General features: G+C 40.7%; 1 protein-coding gene across 1 annotated transcript in view; it reads right to left on the bottom strand.

Moving 5' to 3' along the window:
* dchs1b (dachsous cadherin-related 1b) overlaps positions 1-13,328 on the bottom strand; it is an 84,064-nt gene extending 70,736 nt beyond the window's left edge. The window contains exon 1 of the mRNA XM_026180996.2: positions 12,742-13,328. The gene's annotated coding sequence lies outside the window, so the exon portion shown is untranslated. The remainder of the gene's footprint in view (positions 1-12,741) is intronic.
* Positions 13,329-17,088: the final 3,760 nt, after the last annotated feature.

Genomic DNA, 17,088 nt, shown 5'->3' with positions numbered 1-17,088 from the left:
CCATAAAATAGATATATATAACATTTTAGACAGAAGTTTCCAGCTGGATCTGGAAGCACTGAAAGAGCATGACAATGGACGTCTGAGTCTGTCCAGGATCCACAGTGGGTGGACCAAACTGAGGACAGTCATAACTTATAATTATCCACAGGATAACAACTTTTATCCACTCTGTGACAATATCTTAAAGTGGGCAGAACATAACACACTGGGAATTAAGATCTGTTTGTCAAATATTTTATAGATAACATAGATCAGAACAGCAAATGCTTACAATAACGCAGAAAGCCTGGGAAAGTATGCCTATAGCTTAGCCTCTTAGCCTCTCTGGTTCCCCAAACTTTAAATCATGCACGCTTCCATAAAGTATCCTCCTCATGCTAATGCCAAATCAATGGAAGTAATGATGAACAACTGTCCACAAACCCCTGCAGAGTCACACGCTTCTTGCTAGCAACTGTTTATGCTTAGCCTCTTGTGCCAGAAAGCGGTATGGTGACATGTCGACAGCAGGAACCTTAATCACAAGATTTTCGAAGTCAAACTAAAACTCACCTGACAGTGTTTTAAGCTAACCTGCGGCATAACCACCATCTGGTTCTTCCAGCAAGTTAAAACAAACACCAATAATTATCTGCAAATGGAAACTGACCCAGTTTTGACACATACTTTTGCATACTAGCATAAAATCCTGGAAATACGCTCATAAATGTTCTGGCAAGTTTAACCGAACAAGTTTAACTGGACTCTCACGAGATAGATGCACGTTTTACCCCTTGGCGAAGTCTACAAATATTTAGATTACTTTCAAAATGAGACCAATTGTTTATGCACGTTTCACTCGTATTTATAAGGGAAGATTTATTGAGCATATAACTCTTCAAAACATCCTGCAATGAGGAGAACCGTCCAGCCCTGACACAACTCATTCATCACACTTTTGAGACCAGAGAGATGATGCTTTAACAATATTCTACGGCGATCTGAACATTAATGCCTAAACTCTCTGCAATGTGAATGATTCCTGCCCCTGTTGCTGTTAAATTATCAAAACTATAAATGTGCGATGCAGGCAAAAGGCCAGTAGCAAACTAGAGACAAGTTTTCAATGGCAGGCGGTGGCCCTTGCTGGATGGCCATATTCACCAAAAAAAATCACTCCCATAGTGCATGTATAATCTGGACAGTTAACTTTAGGAATGTCTTTCACCTCTAGAGAAAAAGCCAGCCTGCTGCTGGCTGCAGATTTCGCACATACATTAAACTAAAGAATTCATAGTCTCACACACAAAAGGACCATACACTTACCCTTTTGAATGACTGCTATCTCATATACAATAATCAGAAGGAAATGAGTTTCTTGCTAGTAGTTTAGATTTACAAGTCTCCTTAAAAACTTTTAAGTATGCATATGACACAAATAAAACATAAAACAATATTTTATGTGATGAATCCTCGTGCTATCATCCACTTTACCAGTCTTTCTACTGACTCTGACCTGCGGTCATTTATGAGGCCTCTGAGGAGGAAAGATTAATAAAGGCTATAGCTCCACGGGGACTGGGGAAGGGGACACTGATACTGGCCCCTCTGACTGACCCCTACATCTGGTACAGACGGCTGCTCTGGACAGTTGCTGCACTCCTACACAATGCTCAGGCTGAGCACATGTCTCCACACAAAGCCCTTCTTTTGTTGTCTCTGTGTTTCAAAGTAGTTGTCAGTGTTTGTGTCTGTCTGAAACAAGACGAAAAGAGAGGAGAGAGAGAAGTTGAAAGAAGCCTGGGAGACAATTAGGGGTGTGATGATAAAACAAAGCCTTTTAACTGCAGTGAGGGAAACTCAGAGTCATAGCTTGGGCCTTTTGAGACGTCGCTCTGATGAAATTAACTCAGTACCATAACACAGCCATTGAGCAGACCAAGGAGAACAGCATGAAAAGAACAAAGCAGAGACGTGGAAAAAGCAGATTTGGAACACAATAGCAAAAGTAACATTCATTGCAGTTTGCTTTGGCTTGGCAGGCCTGTTGCCTTTAGAGACCACTGGACTGTGCAGGCAGAACTTATGATGTCAGAAAGGGTGTATTCCAGTCTTTTTACGTCTTTTCTCTCTCACTGCTTCAGTTGAGTGTCAGTGAAAGGTAATATTGATGAACTGATCGCATGGCTGCAATCTGTCACTGTCAATGAGCAGTCTGTCCATGACATCATCTCCACCTTTGACATGGGCTGCAATACACTTGTGTTTGCTTTGGACAACACGAGCCGCCGAGGGATGGAGAGTGCAGGGGCTAAAATAGAGCTCGTATTGAAAGTACTCTGGCTTTAACAAAGAGTCAGCGGAGTAAAAGATAATCACCTGATACACTCCCTCTAGTGGCTCTCTTTAAAATTATGATGAATTATGCACGGCCAATTTAAAGAGGTTTGGAATTTCTCCTAATCTTAAAAAAAAACAGAAAAGTAAGACATAAAGGGGTTCAAGCAGCACAACAAGCAAGATTCAACCTGTCTGCAGGCTTTCATGTGTGCATGACATGTGCATGCAAGCAGTGACATCATCTGTGTGCGACCACATTGACAGACAGGGCAGACCCTTAGGGCTCCACGCAGTCTCAGCCACATTATATCTGGCATTGCACCCCCATAATCTCCTTCTGCTGTGTGCAGCCCTCAAAGCCTCAAATGCATGGGCCTCCGCTCTTAAGCGCTGCAGCCAAATAATAGAAAACCATAGCGTTTTCTATATGTGACCATTTAAAGCAGTACGGTATGTGCGCGAGGATGTGTGTAAATGTGTTTATACTATCGAAACTCAGTTGTCAGGAATAGCTTCTCCACGTGCGGTGCCATCTCCCAATCCCTTGCATGTTCTACTCCTCCTCCTCCTTCCCTCTGTCCGTTCCCTCTAATGTATTTAGCAGATCTGGCTGGGCACGCCATAGTTACGCTCAGCCAAGCCAAACAGGACTCAAAGTCACAAAGTTCCAAGTAAAAACAGGCTGCTCTGTATCACCGATATCTATGCCATCTTGTGCTTTGATGGAACAGCAAAAGGGTTGCATTAAGCTGGTTTCTCAGTGGTTAAAGGGTAGGGCTTTGCCTATAGATACTTGTCACTTCTGGAACTGCTTCCGTGTCACTCAGAACACTGGCCAAACTTTGTGATTGACAGTAAAGACAGAAAGAGAAGAGAATAAAAGGAAAAGGTTTCATGCTGTGTCAAAAGTCAACAATAAAATGTGCCACAAAGACAGAACACTGAATACAACCATCTTTTTGCATTTTTAAAACCCCATCTGTTAAAATCTAGTGTATCATCAGGCACAAGACCTGCATGCTTGATAACCCCAACATGGCAATGCTCTGGTTTGTAAAAGTATGACAAAGCATTTTCTATGCAAGTATACGGTTACATTTAAATGACTGAGAATGAAAGGTTAGGTCAGTTTGTAGTGAAACAGGCTGCAGCGGTCTGCAGTGCCAAAAAAGCTTTGTGGGACAAGGGAAGGAGGGCTGAGTCTTGCAGGGGGTATAGGATGGAGGAAAGCTTTGTTCTTCAGTTTTCATGTCACTTGGGTTGTGTGTATGTGTGCGCGTGTGTGTGTTTAGGAGCACAAAAACAATGACTGCTGTGTCCCCTTGAGTTGCCTTGCCATGCATATCTGGATATAGACGTCCTATTTCTAACCCCAGTTGTCACCAGCAGTAGGCACATGTGCGTGTGAGCCGTCTGTGTGTCTTTGTGCATATTACGTGTAATTCCCTGGCTCTGCTTTTACTTTTCCTCAATTTAAGAACCTACACTAAAGGTGAATATCAATTTCAATTCATTTCCACAACTGAATCAACCCCCACCCAGTGATTCTGAAGGATAACAGCACCAGGCTCTCAGACAGCCAGACGGCCACTGTCTGGAAAGTTGCACACACACTGAAATATACATGTTTGTGCTACACCAAAACACAATCAATATTAATACTACTACTCATAGAGCGAGTTCATGACTGTGTCATATGACTGGAGTACATCACCCAAGGGATGCATGTAATTGTAAAAGCGCTCACAACCAGTGAAACGCAGCCTAATTCCAGTGTGAAGACTGGTAAGCCCTTAGTAAGTACATTTGAATTAATTATGCTGGAATAAGAACCAGTTCCTTGGCACTCCTCTGCTTTAGACGTCAGTCCTAATCCATCCACAACCAGATAGTGTAAAAAAAGTGAAAGAGAACGTGCTAAAACTGGTCGGGCGTTGGTCTCCTGTGGATAGTGTCATAATTCATCTCACATATCTTATTATAATTTGAATAAAATTTCTGACTTTTAATTCTCTTCCTATCAAATTGTTACTAAGAGCTAAAAGCTCAATTACAAACTCTCTTATAAGGACTCATTTATTACACATTTATCTCAACTTTATGAAAGGTTTTGGTTTGTTTTTTAAATTTTGTCCATAAAACGTTGCTCTGGAGTTTGATTTTATCACCTTTTTCCTATGTCGAGTGACATGAGCATGGCTGCAGAGGGTGGGCAAGGGGAAGTGAGTTCACAGAGAGCACAGCGGTCTGTGCCAGGAACCTACTGAGAATAAGAATGAAGTCCATAATCTGTTTTCATTTGTGGCTTTCATGCCAAATCAAATAGAAAATGAAAAAAGTTCAAACAATAGGCTTTCTGATTGAGGATGTAAATATAAGAGAAAAAAAACTGTCTAATCCAAAGGTATTTGGAAAGTTAGTTATTTGCCTCCACACTCTTATTTGGATATAAAACCATGTCATGACTTATTTAAAGGTGCAATCTGTAAGAACTTTAAAATAGATTTTGAAAAATGAAAACACAGTTATTGTTATCGCCAGAATGTGAAGACTTAACAGCTACGAAGTTATGACAAACATGTGCAGTGCTGCAGAGATTTCTACTGAAGTTAGCATGTCAACCAGTTAGCGCTGGTCCAGGTGGGCTAATGAGTCAATGTAGCACTTGGTCTGCTTTCAGTCCAAAATGAGAGAAAGGAGCACCTTCAGACAAGGAGACTGCATTTCCCTTTGCTAACACATGAATGTTTAAAAGGAGGCTACCCAGTCTGGCTTTTATACTTTGTCTTTCTTGAGTCTCACAGTGCACAGCCTACATTTGAGCCAGGAGAGAAAACAGCTCCATTCACACGAGAGATTGTCTGGTTGTTGGCGATTTTTCTGTGTTATTGTAGACTTTTCACCTTACATTATCAAGTGCAATTTGGCGTGATATAAATAAAATTGAATTTAATAAAATTCACAGGTGACACTGGTGGATCGGAGATAGCAGTACTCAAAAAATGATTGCTTATTCTCTTTACCAAATAGTAATAGTATCCAAATCTTAAAACATTTGGATCTGGCTCTACATATATATACTTTCTATTTTGCTTTGTTGTCAATGTATCAGGTCACATCCCAAAAATACACTCACACACACATTCTTCTATGAGCTGGGGCAGAATAAAACCAATAACAGCTCTTGGGAATCACTGCCTAGCTACATATTCTGAGCATTACTTAGACTTACTTATCTGTAATTGTGCTAAATTCCTAGAAGTCATTACTGGCTAAAGTTACGAGTCCATTTCAATTTAGTATGCTGCTCCAAAAATAGACAAGTTACGCTTTAATTTTTGCACATTACTACTCAAATTCTTACTTCAATGGGGATACCAGCTGAAGCAAAAAAAAAAAAGACTGCAAAAGACATAGAACTCTGCAGCACCAAGATGACAATTCAAAGCTAGTGTGATGACTCAAGATTTGTTTATTTACTCTCACAGAGGCTGTCAAGCCAGAATGCAGACACACGCAGTTACAAACTACACCAGGTCCCCAGTGACAAAACGTCCTAGATTTTACCGGCCGACAGAGAACGGCGCCGTGCAGATGGAAAGAGCAGAGAAAGAAAAGAAAATAGAGATGCAGCAGAAGAAAAGTTTGATTCAGAATAGGATTTCTTTAAAGAAAACTAAACAAAAAGGTTAGTGTGAGCGAACGCACAAATGCAGACTGACATGTACACACATAAATAATGTGTACCCTGTGGACCATCTGTGAAGCCATGGAGCAAGTGAAAACACAGCCGGAGCTGCTTCGCTCACCTCTTAACCTTCAAGGCCAAGTGAACGTGCAGTGAGCTTAGCTCTTCTGATGAATATGTGTGTTTTTTCTCAAGGTTTTAAAGGTTTTATGAAAAGTTTTTTCAAAAAAGAGCAGCATAAGAGAGAATTCAGTATGAAAATAAGACAAAAGACAGAGGGGGAAGAAAGCAAACAAAAAAGATTATGTGGTGAAACATTTAATAAAGTGAAGCAGCAGCTGCCACCTACATCACTCGCTGCCCCTCACCAGCAGAGCATGTTTAATATCCCATATGGGCAAGCTGTCGAGCTGAACCTTATCCATGACTATGTCAAACAATATTACACTGCAGGTGAAATGAAAAAAAATACCATGACAGGAGCTCATGCATTCCTTTTTTTTATTCATGGTTTGCATTTTGAGCTCTGTACGTGAGAAGAACATCTATTTTGTCCAGTGAAAAGAAAACAGCGACTGGAAGCAATTAAACATCAGGAATTATTGTTGAATGTGGAAGACATTAAAATGTAACAACAGCTACTTAATGAGTCCATTTGGTTGCATAATGCTCTAAACCATAGTGCTCGGTTACAGAAATATTGTTACACTGGAAGTTTTTATTCATAGTTTGTATGTTTTATTCATTATTTCTGGATGTTATTATTAAGTAAATCCATATAATTACCAATCACTGTACACTTTATTATGTTTAAATGAAAACCTGAACAAATAAATTCCATTGTTGATTTATATATATCTGTGTCTATCACTAACACCCACACATACTTGTGAGAACACTTCATTGACTTACTTTAATTCTCTAGAGGCTTATCCTAACCTTAAATGCCTAACCCCGACCTTTAACCCCTCTTCAACCCAGTCGTAATTCTCGGCCTAAAACTTTAAAATGAATCTTAAACCTTCTGAGGATTAAACCTGGTCCCTGTAAGGGAGGTGTACGAGGCAGACTTTTGTCCCAACAAGTGATGAAGCGCAGAGTGTTATATCAGAAGACTCACAGAATCAGCTAATGAAGAAAAGATGAAGAAAAAGAGGAAAAGTCCAAAGACAAAACACCCAGCTGGTAGCCAAAACATGGTTAGTAAAAGGGAAACGGCACACTGTCTTGCAACTTAAACATACACAATGAGATACACAAGTGTGCGAGTGCACACTTTAATCTCCTTCTGTATTCCATCCAATGAAATCATCAGAGACATGGCCTAACGGCAAGCCAGGCACAAAGTCGTATCAGGTCATGTTATTGTTTCAGAAAACACATAAATATTAATCATGGTGATAAAAATGTTTTGTTGAAAACCTTGCCAGCTATCAGAGCAATTTCTTAGGGTGAAGAAAGGTCAGTATCTTTGTTAAAAATAAAAAAAAACAACCTAAAGAGAGACATTGAACTTTCTTTTCTGGCGACTTATCTGGGAAACTATCAAAATGTGTAATTACTCATCTGTAGCTGAGGACAGCGCCTTGGCCTATAAGTTATTAATTTCTCCATCAACTCTTGGGCTGGTGGTGCGCCGGCAGCTGTTCTCCAAAGAAAATGCCTTTGTATCATGTTTCTCCATTATATTTCTTGTGGTAAGCCTGGGAATTAAAACTGTCTATCTTTTGTTTTCAATTTGTTCAACACAGTTGAACAGACATCCAAACACATCAATTATATGACGCTAATACGACAAAATTAAACACTGACAAAAAAAAATCTGATGAGATAGACAGCTTGAGGCTTCAATAGAAAGCGTAATGCATGAAGCTCACTCTTTGACATAAAAGTTAACAACAGACAACATTTTTCACAACCTTCAAGGCTGCTTTTCAAATTTTTCAAACTTCATCAAATTCTCATTAACTGAGCTCAAAATCTTGTAAATGGTAAATGGACTGGTACTTATAAAGTGCTTTTCTAATTTAATTGAGCCCTCAAAGCACTACCCTTTATTCACCCAATCACACACAGATTTGTGAAAGGTCCTTTTTCAGAGGTGTGTAAGTGTGTGCAAACATCTAAAATTTGCACATGCACTCACACAGATGCTTCAGGGGCCGCTCGGGGTTCAGTATCTTGTCTATGGATGCGTTGATGCACAGACTAGACTAGACAGGGATCAAACCCCCGACCTGGTAGATGCCCCACTCTACCTCCACTCCCACACTCCTGCACCTTCTACCTAGGAACCGTCTACTGATGTGGATCCAGATTCCTTTTCACATAGTTCACATATAAAAAGTGTCTAAGTTATCAAGAGCCCCAAAAACTTTCTTCCCAGCCAACTTTTTTTTCTTCCCTCCTTTTTGTTCCAAACCGCCCACACACACATCCAGCAATGAATCCCTTAGCTTGCATAACACATTGCTTCACCTGAGCTGCGATGCCCTATACAGCTCTCAGCTCGCCGCAAGTGTTTGAAGTTACCAGAAGCTCAGATCATCTCACTTACTTCATTAAAAACACATGAGACGCTACACAGACAGCTTCTCTCTTCTTCCCCGCTCGGCGTGCTTGACTCTGAGCGCAGACACTCCTTATCCATAAAGCGCTCACATGGGCAGGAGCCAGTTACCGCATTTCATTCATCTTTGTTCAGTGCCTAAATTCATCCCTTCGTGTGTCTAATGAAATGAATACATCACTTCATTCCAATACATGTGAGTAGAAGTGGAGCATTTGCCAGTACTAATCATCTCCTCACTGAGGGAGAATCAATAAAACAATCTCAGCAGAAATCTTTCTGCTATTATCTAAGGCTACAGTGCTGCAAAGATAACAAATTACGTAACTGCCACTAATAGTGTTATACACATATGTACATGAACGAAGTTTAAGTTTTGGACTGTTGAGTATTAGAATATTGGAAATTATAGAAGGGTTTTCTAGTAGTTTCTGACAGATTAAATGGTTACTGTGTTAGTTAAGAAAACAGCTGAGAGATTAATTGCTAATTGCAAATAGTGATTAGTTGCTCCCCTAATGAGAGATCTCAGCTATAGCCACACACTTACTTTCGTGCACACACGCATGCATTTACCCATTCATCTGCTACAACAACAAGGCACTCACATTTCCAGTGGTCTGGCCACACTTCTGGAAGTCAGTGTCACACCAACTTGAAACTTGAGACAACATAAAGCTTTAGAGGTTTCCATCTGCAGCTTCAATCAGGAATATAGCAACCCATTCAAAGCAGTCAGTCTTCTAGGTCTTAATCATGAATCAGCTAAAAGCCACTCAGTTTATGGGATAATGTTTGATGTTGAATTTTAAGATGAGAGTGTAGCAAGGTAATGCATTTCAAGCTTAGCGCTTTGGTAAAGTAGGGAAACTGGTCCAAAAGCCATGCAGAAAGCCTCTTCTTTTTTTCTCCCCATTTGTCTGTAATCTTTCATGTTCGGTTTATCATTACAGTAGGATCCCCACTGCCAGGACAAAGACCATGAATGAAGACAGCAGTTCAAAATATGGGTTTCAGAACAAACCAAAAGCTCAGCGTCTGACAGGAGAGTCAAGCCATTTCCTTTGAATGGTTGAGACTGTCCTACAGTAATATCTTCTCCAGTGCCACAGATAAATGGATTTTCATTCCATACATTGAAAGGTAAGATCTGTATTTCCCAAAGAGGGACAGACTACAGAGAACTCTGAAAATAGTTTTCAGTGTGAGCTCAAAGATGAGGCAAGACTTTGGATGACTGACTAACGGGGGTTTGATGAAGTTTGCTAGTATATTCATAAGATAAGCAAGTCTATGACCACACAGTGGGAAGAATAATCTTGTACTTCATAACTCAAAAATGATCTTCCGCAGTTGCAGCAGCAAGAATGCGGCTGTTCTACACAGAACTGTGATTTTCATTTTGGGTAATCCATGCACATGTAAGCCAGGATTTAAAGTGGGAAAACTTCACAAATCATAATGATAACAAGATGACCAACTTGGCGATTGTAGCTGTTAATCAAGACGTGGGATTATAACAAAGAACAATCGAGGAGTAGTTAGCAGATGAGACTCCTGATCAGCAGAAATCTTGCTTCTAACTCTACTAGTAAAGCTATTAATAACAGTCTGGCCTTCCTGTGTGGATGGTGATGCAAACAAGAAGTGACTTTCCAGGAAAACAGAGCTACTCCCTCACACAGCACTGCAGCCTACAACTGCTTATGGTCTACACCCTCCGTAATAAATTAAGATGGCATTAAAGTCCCAAAATATTGGGTCTTTGGCTTATGTTATGTCTACGATGGCAGACTGAGAGGTAAATAAAAACACCGACACAGTCTCGAGGCAGCAGCAGCATGCAGTGAGTAAAAAGATGGAGGGTAAATATTTAACACACGAGCTACTCATCGTGGAGCCAGAGAGAATGGAAACAACCTTTGCTGTTTATGTTTGTGTTTGTGTTTTGCTGGCTGGTAGTGCGTCTGCATCATATTTGCATACCTGAGAGAACACGAGTCTAACTTGGCATTTATCACGTGTTAGGGTTTGTTGTGTATTTGTGTGTGAGTGTGCGTGCAAGAGGAAGAGTTAGATGGAGAGGAGTCTGTGAGTCACTTTCCGATATTTGTGCTCAGACACTGATTTCACATGCTTGAGAAACAAAAACCCAGGAAAAAACAGTTCTGGGATACAATTAGATTTTTTTTTTTGCTTCAGAGGCATCATTTGGATGGGGAAGATATTTTCAGTTTTTCTCACTTCGCTCTCCCTCATTGGCAGCACTTGGTGGTTTGAGATGATGAGCTGAAACACCAAAGATTTTACCCGCTACAGTTTTCTCTGCAATACTGTATGTGTATTGTTTTCGCAATCTTTTTTTTTTTTTAAATCAGACAGTGAGAAAAGAGTTATGGGATTATATCACGCAAGTAATGAAACCTGACTGGGAAAAGAGCTATTTTTCTTTCTTATGTGGCTTTTGTGGGAGTTGCAAAGAGGACAATGGTGTATACAGTACTAACAGAATTTCAGTGTCAATGTGGGTGGCAAATGCACAATTTGATTACCCTGTGTATTTCAGGGTAAACTCCCAAACATTGCTTGAGATTTGCAAAAAAGGAATAAAGCGGTAGCTTGGACAATCCCTTAAGGAAGAGCATTAGAATGAACAAGGAAAAAGAAATTGATGACAGCTCAAAAACTGAAATAGAACAATATTTGGCTGTATGTCAGTGTGATTCAGATGTAGGATTTCAAGATTGAAGAAACAGAATGAGCCCCACCCAGCATCAAATTAAAAGCTAATCCAGCCTCCAGATATACTCCTCTTGCATCAGGGAGCATGAATTTACCAGGACGAGATAAAAACAACTGTGAAAATAACCCGGGTTGTTTAAAATCCTTCTCCTGCGAAGAAGGATCTGTTCTGCCGAGCAGCTGATGTGAATAATTATAAGTTATTAGTATAAACTGAGGCTCTGCTCAGTTGTAGCTACTAGTGGCACTAGATATGCATATGGTTCCTGTTAGAAAAATGTCTTGCTGCACGCCTCATCACTCTGCAAGAAACCAAACTCTTGCTGTTTTTATGCAGACCAGAGGCTGTCTCTGAGGTCAGTGTACTGCAAGGCTGGAGCACATGGGACGATGTAAGTGGATAGTGCAATAATGCAAACATCAGTATCCCCTGCATGCAGCAGAAAACCAAGTGCCGAGGAGCTCAGTGGACACCAGATATGACTGGAATAAGTATTGTGGTTAGGAGTTCAAATATGCCTGTGGGTTCCCATTTTTAGCTTTTGGCCATGTAAACATATACAGACAGAAATGGCTGAAATAACAACACTTTTATGTTAGAGGGGGGAAAAGTTAGATTGAGTCAAAATCTGTTTGCCGCATAACAAAACTGCCATGAGCAGTCCAAACTAAACTAAAGTATACAGTCCATGTCTACTGAGAGAGTCCAGCTCCAGTCTGAGGTTCTGTTTTCATAATCAGAAAAGCAGAAATGAGGAGCTACAGCAGCATTTGCAGAGCAGACCCTATGTGTAAGGCACACATAGGGTCTGCTGCTCAGTGGTACACAGCAATATTTAAAATTCTTTCCGCTAGTGATGCCTTGCGGGCATTTTTCATTGTCACACCAGTTGGTCTCCCTGAGAAATACTTTTAACAAACGCTGACCCACTTTGTGCACTTCATGGTGTTTCCCATTAAGTGGTTCTGTCGTCCCTCCAAAATAAAAAGAGTAGCTACTCTGAGCCTGCCAACACTGTGGAAGAAACCACTGACTTGCCGTTACCAGCTCCATAAAGCGTAATTAGCTTGTGTGGTAGTCGACCGGATTGGCCGCTTTTTCATTTCAAATGGGGATGAATCACTCTTTTTTTCCATCCTCTCTGACTGGGAATCAATAATCAATATTAAGTTACAGTGCATCACTGTGATGCGCTGATCTTGTGCTACTTTTGAGTCTCTCTAGTATAGCCTTCCACAGCACAGTACAGAGATCAGCTATCAGCCCATGCACGCAAGGTGCAGATGCAGGGTGCATACCCCTCTGCATGGGAAACCACCAGCCTCCTCCCAGTAAGAGACTGTCTGCCTGCATTTATTCTTTATTCTTATTCCGTGAATGAGACACCACTGTTTAGATAAGTAAAAAGCGATCACTTACACTCATCGGACCCCCGCTGCTCTGGATGTGCACCCTGGATATCCCCTTCACAACCTGATTAGTATGCAAACGGGTTTCCAGTCCCTCACAAACGACAGACAATCCGCCAGGACAGAATCTTGAATGGAACCTTGCTGGCCAGCTGGACTAGGCTTTTTGATGTTCCATAATATCAACAGAAAACGCCAGTAGTGCTAATTCCACAGATGCTCTAATCCCGCTGACCGACAGGTTGGGTATTCCACAGGGAAGGGTTTTTATGCGTCTCCGTCCCCGAGAGTCAGGTGAGCGCGTTTGGATCAGCTGGGAAGCTGCACGGCTTCTTCACTATCTGCAGCAGAAAGGAGACGCTTGTGGTCCTCTGCACAGTCTCTCGTTGATCTTCAGTGTTTCACTTTTCGCTTCTCTCTCGCTCCCTCTCTCTCTCTCTCAGCATCCAGTCATTGAGACACGGTGCTTTTTGGATGTGTGTCTGTGCGTGTTGAGACAGAGTCGCTTCAGGGTACAGTGCACCTCACCAACCGAAAGCCGAATCGTCCGCCACAAGGCCCAGCCCCCTACTCAGCTCCATACCCTCCTCCACCTCTTCCTTCCTCCTTCACTTACTTGGATTGCTAATTTATTCGGGTAGCTACACAAAAGGGGGGACAGACGTGAGGGAGGCTGTGAAATACAGTAGGGAGGAAGACTGGAGAGCAGACTTTGGTGCCCCCCAGCTCCGTTCAGTGGAAGTGGCCAAGTCTTTGAAACAAAGAAGCGCACCATGCGCCATCAAAGCACTAGTCATTATGCAGGTCCCTGTATATATTTTTCCATTTTAACCTTTCTGATCCTTTTTATTAATGACGAAAAATTAGAATCATAGCCCATGTGATAGTGATTCGGGAATGCGGCGTTCTCATGAATATCTAATTGTACTAGCATTTAAATTCCAAGTTTAAATGGTAATAATAAAATTATTATAGTTTACAGTTAAATAAAATGACCAATTACTTATATTTATGCAATTGAATGACACTTTTACACTTCACAACAATGCCTTAAATCCTTTTTTTTCATATGGGAGGAAATACTGTTACATATGTAACCAAATTTATTTTTTGAAGTTGTGTTTAGGGTAATTGATGAGATTTTACAGGCATCTTAAAGCTTGTGACTATAACCTGCAGCAGATCAGGCTGGGCTGAGGTTCAGACACATATAGACCACACAACCATCACCCATGCATGTACACGCACACACACACTACTAGAATCAGCAAGATGAGAGTCATTCATCACCCCAGATTTTAGGTCAAGCCTCTACCTGCATCACTGAAGCAGAGCAATGGAGGAGAGGTAGATGAGGGAGAGCTGTGTCGCAGGAGAATGTGTGAAAAGGGGGCTCGTGGGAGTGGTGGTGGTGTCAAGGACAGCAATCAGTCAGTCCCCTCTTGGTTTAGGAGTCCACCAGAGATAGATGTGTTGTTGCAGTCAGTATAGGGGAAGTGGTACTTTAACATTTTTACCACTAAGTGCTATATTTAACCACAGCGAGTGGGACATGATGGCCAGACACCATGGACTCAAACCCAGTGAACTCTACAACAGACCCAATTTACACTAAAAACTGTTTGGTTAATGGCTAAAGCAGGCAACAGTGATTTATGAAACACAAACAAGCATAATCTCCCCATATTATGATGTTTGTCACTTTGTGATTGAACCATAAGTCATGACAGTAGTGCAGTGTGCTAACGTTAAAGTATTATCTTATACCAGAGGGAAGGAGAAGAGGACGAGAACATAAGAAATTCACCTATCACATTTTATGATGTTGTTTGAGTGTTAGGTAAAAGAACCAGTTGATCCCGTGTAAAAAAGAAATGTATTTTTACCTCCTGGCTGAATCCGAGGCCACAAAATCACTTGAACTGGATATGACACGGGATATAAAAATCTATAAAAACAGGCACAATTGTTGCCTGGAAGTTATGAGCTCAGTACTTACCATGCTGGGTTTGAAAAGCATTACCTGGCAGAAAAGCTCTGACAAGTTTAAAAGGTGCAAAGTCGTGAACGGATCAGACAAAGGTTTGCTCGCTGAGAATTAACTTGAAACTGTTAGGAAAATGATACTGGTGGCTACTGGGCAACATATATGTGGACACAAATATGTGGGTTATAAACCACTATTGACCAACCAAAGTCCAACTCTACTGTAACCATATTCTAGGTGTTTGTGAGTGAATTCATTTAGCCTTGATTCTGCTGCATGAACACTTGCCTCAGCCTAACAATTACACAGCTTTAACCAAGAGCAGATGGTTTGGGTGTGACACTTTTGGTGGGACTCACCACCATGGTAGAGACCACTGCGAGATTTACGTCATTGCCACACACGTTCATAAATGTAATATCTCAGTCAAATACTGACACCCACGTACGCACAGACACATACTCCTACATCCAAACATACATCGTGACCATGGAATATCGTGAAAGGATTTATTTGGCTCCTGTGTCTATCCTGTCTGTCATTTCCTCCCTCTAACCACAAAATCGACATCCTGACTATGATAACCCCAATCAGCTGGAGTTCATCAATTTGGGGGTTATCAATTTATAGAACGTCAACACTTAGATAAGCTTTGTATTCATTCCAAGTCTGTACATCCATAGCAAAACGGATTAAACCAGCATCCACAGAAAGGAATAAATTCATATTTCTGTTATGTCTACTAATTTTCATTATCTGGGAATAAAAAACCCCAATCTATAAGCACACTACAGAAATACATATAATGTGGTGGTTAGCTTATAACTACTTACTAGCTGTGAGGTCTTGCATCGTTAGGAGCTAATGGAGGGGCCTGTCTATATTGGCTGTACCACTGGGCTCATTGGCAGGGTACCTCTATCCTATACAAACACTCATGCACAGTTGACTGCAGCTCACTTAGTTTCTTTGAAACTTACTGGAACAAGCTGATGCTATCAGTAAGTAACGGATAACATAAATGTAACAACTTCAACACTATAAATTATTATTTTTCCCTTTGTTTTGAGGTATGAGGTAAATGTGTCTGTTTCCATTTTATGTTATTCCCACTTTCACACACATCAAAATGTTTTCATTGCAGTCCTTATGTTGGTACCTAATATCGTCTGTGCACAAGTTCACAAGTTCTTGTTTTTTGGCACTTCTCTCTGTGAGTCTCTCAGTCACACACACTGTGTCTCTGCAGGTGCCGACCCCGGCTATCTGATCCACCTTTCCTGTGCAACAGGATGGGATGAGGTCACCGCGTCACTCTGTGACTCTGTGCCAAAAGAGGAAAGAGCAGTGCTTTACTCAGACCTTCCTTTCCCATGGCCAAAACACCACTGATCCCCTTAATGGGGGACTTCTGTAATTCAAAAAGTTCACTTTGGAGTATTTTTGATTTCTTTAAAAAAAGGCATAAAAATCTTATATCTTATATATAAGACTTTGTCGACAAAGTCTATAAGATTAAAAAAAAATCATATGTTTCTTTTATTTTAAATAGATTCAGGGATTTCAACTGATTGTCTGTTTCTGCTCATAATTTGTCTGGACATCGCATATGACTAGGAATTTAAGGGAAACTACTTTTTGATTCAATTTCACAATAAAAATACTTCGAATCTCTTTTTTTTCTAATGACATACATAGCGGAGATGACAACGTTTACTTTGGCTTTGACTATATGGCTTTGTTTGGGCCAGTTTATGTATTTTAGATGTATTTTAGATATCAGTGCCTAGACATCATAAAACGTCTTGCAGTCAGTAACGGTTAAACAAATGTACCGCTTACTCCCATCAGTTAAAGTCTGGTACCCGGTTGTTTTCAAAAATGACTCTCAATTCTTCTTACAGATGAATGAAAGTTCTATGACAAGGCTCAAAATAAATCGGATTGGAATCAGCGCTACAGATAACGCCGAGAAGTAGTGAATCATTGAGAAATGGCCAGTCTTTTCTTCATTTTGGGCTTTGTATTTGTCGAAAATTGGAAAAGAAATACAGACTAATGCTAGTGTTATCCTTTAAAATCTTTAATTAGCTTCCCAGCAAAATGTAGCCAGACTTTTAAAATCCTGGACATTAAAAAATGTTACAGAATAAGTGCCCTTTCTTTTAACTCCAGCAAGACTTTCACTAATACTGTCTTTCTTCTGTTTTCCAAAGTACACCATCTAAAGTTGTCTTTGTCCACATCTGTGCCTCTAGGGTATTCTTAGAGAGATTTTTATAGCTTACTTTGCTTTGAGGCCATTCTCCAAACCATGCAACCACACACCAGGCCGGTGGATTTCACTCTTCTTTCAAAACTTCTACATTG

The sequence above is a fragment of the Astatotilapia calliptera genome, chromosome 10 (genome assembly GCF_964374335.1).
Source record: "Astatotilapia calliptera chromosome 10, fAstCal68.1, whole genome shotgun sequence".
NCBI classification, from domain to species: Eukaryota; Metazoa; Chordata; class Actinopteri; order Cichliformes; family Cichlidae; genus Astatotilapia; species Astatotilapia calliptera.
Note: the sequence above shows the minus strand (reverse complement) of the source record. Positions and strands in the feature narration are given on the sequence as shown.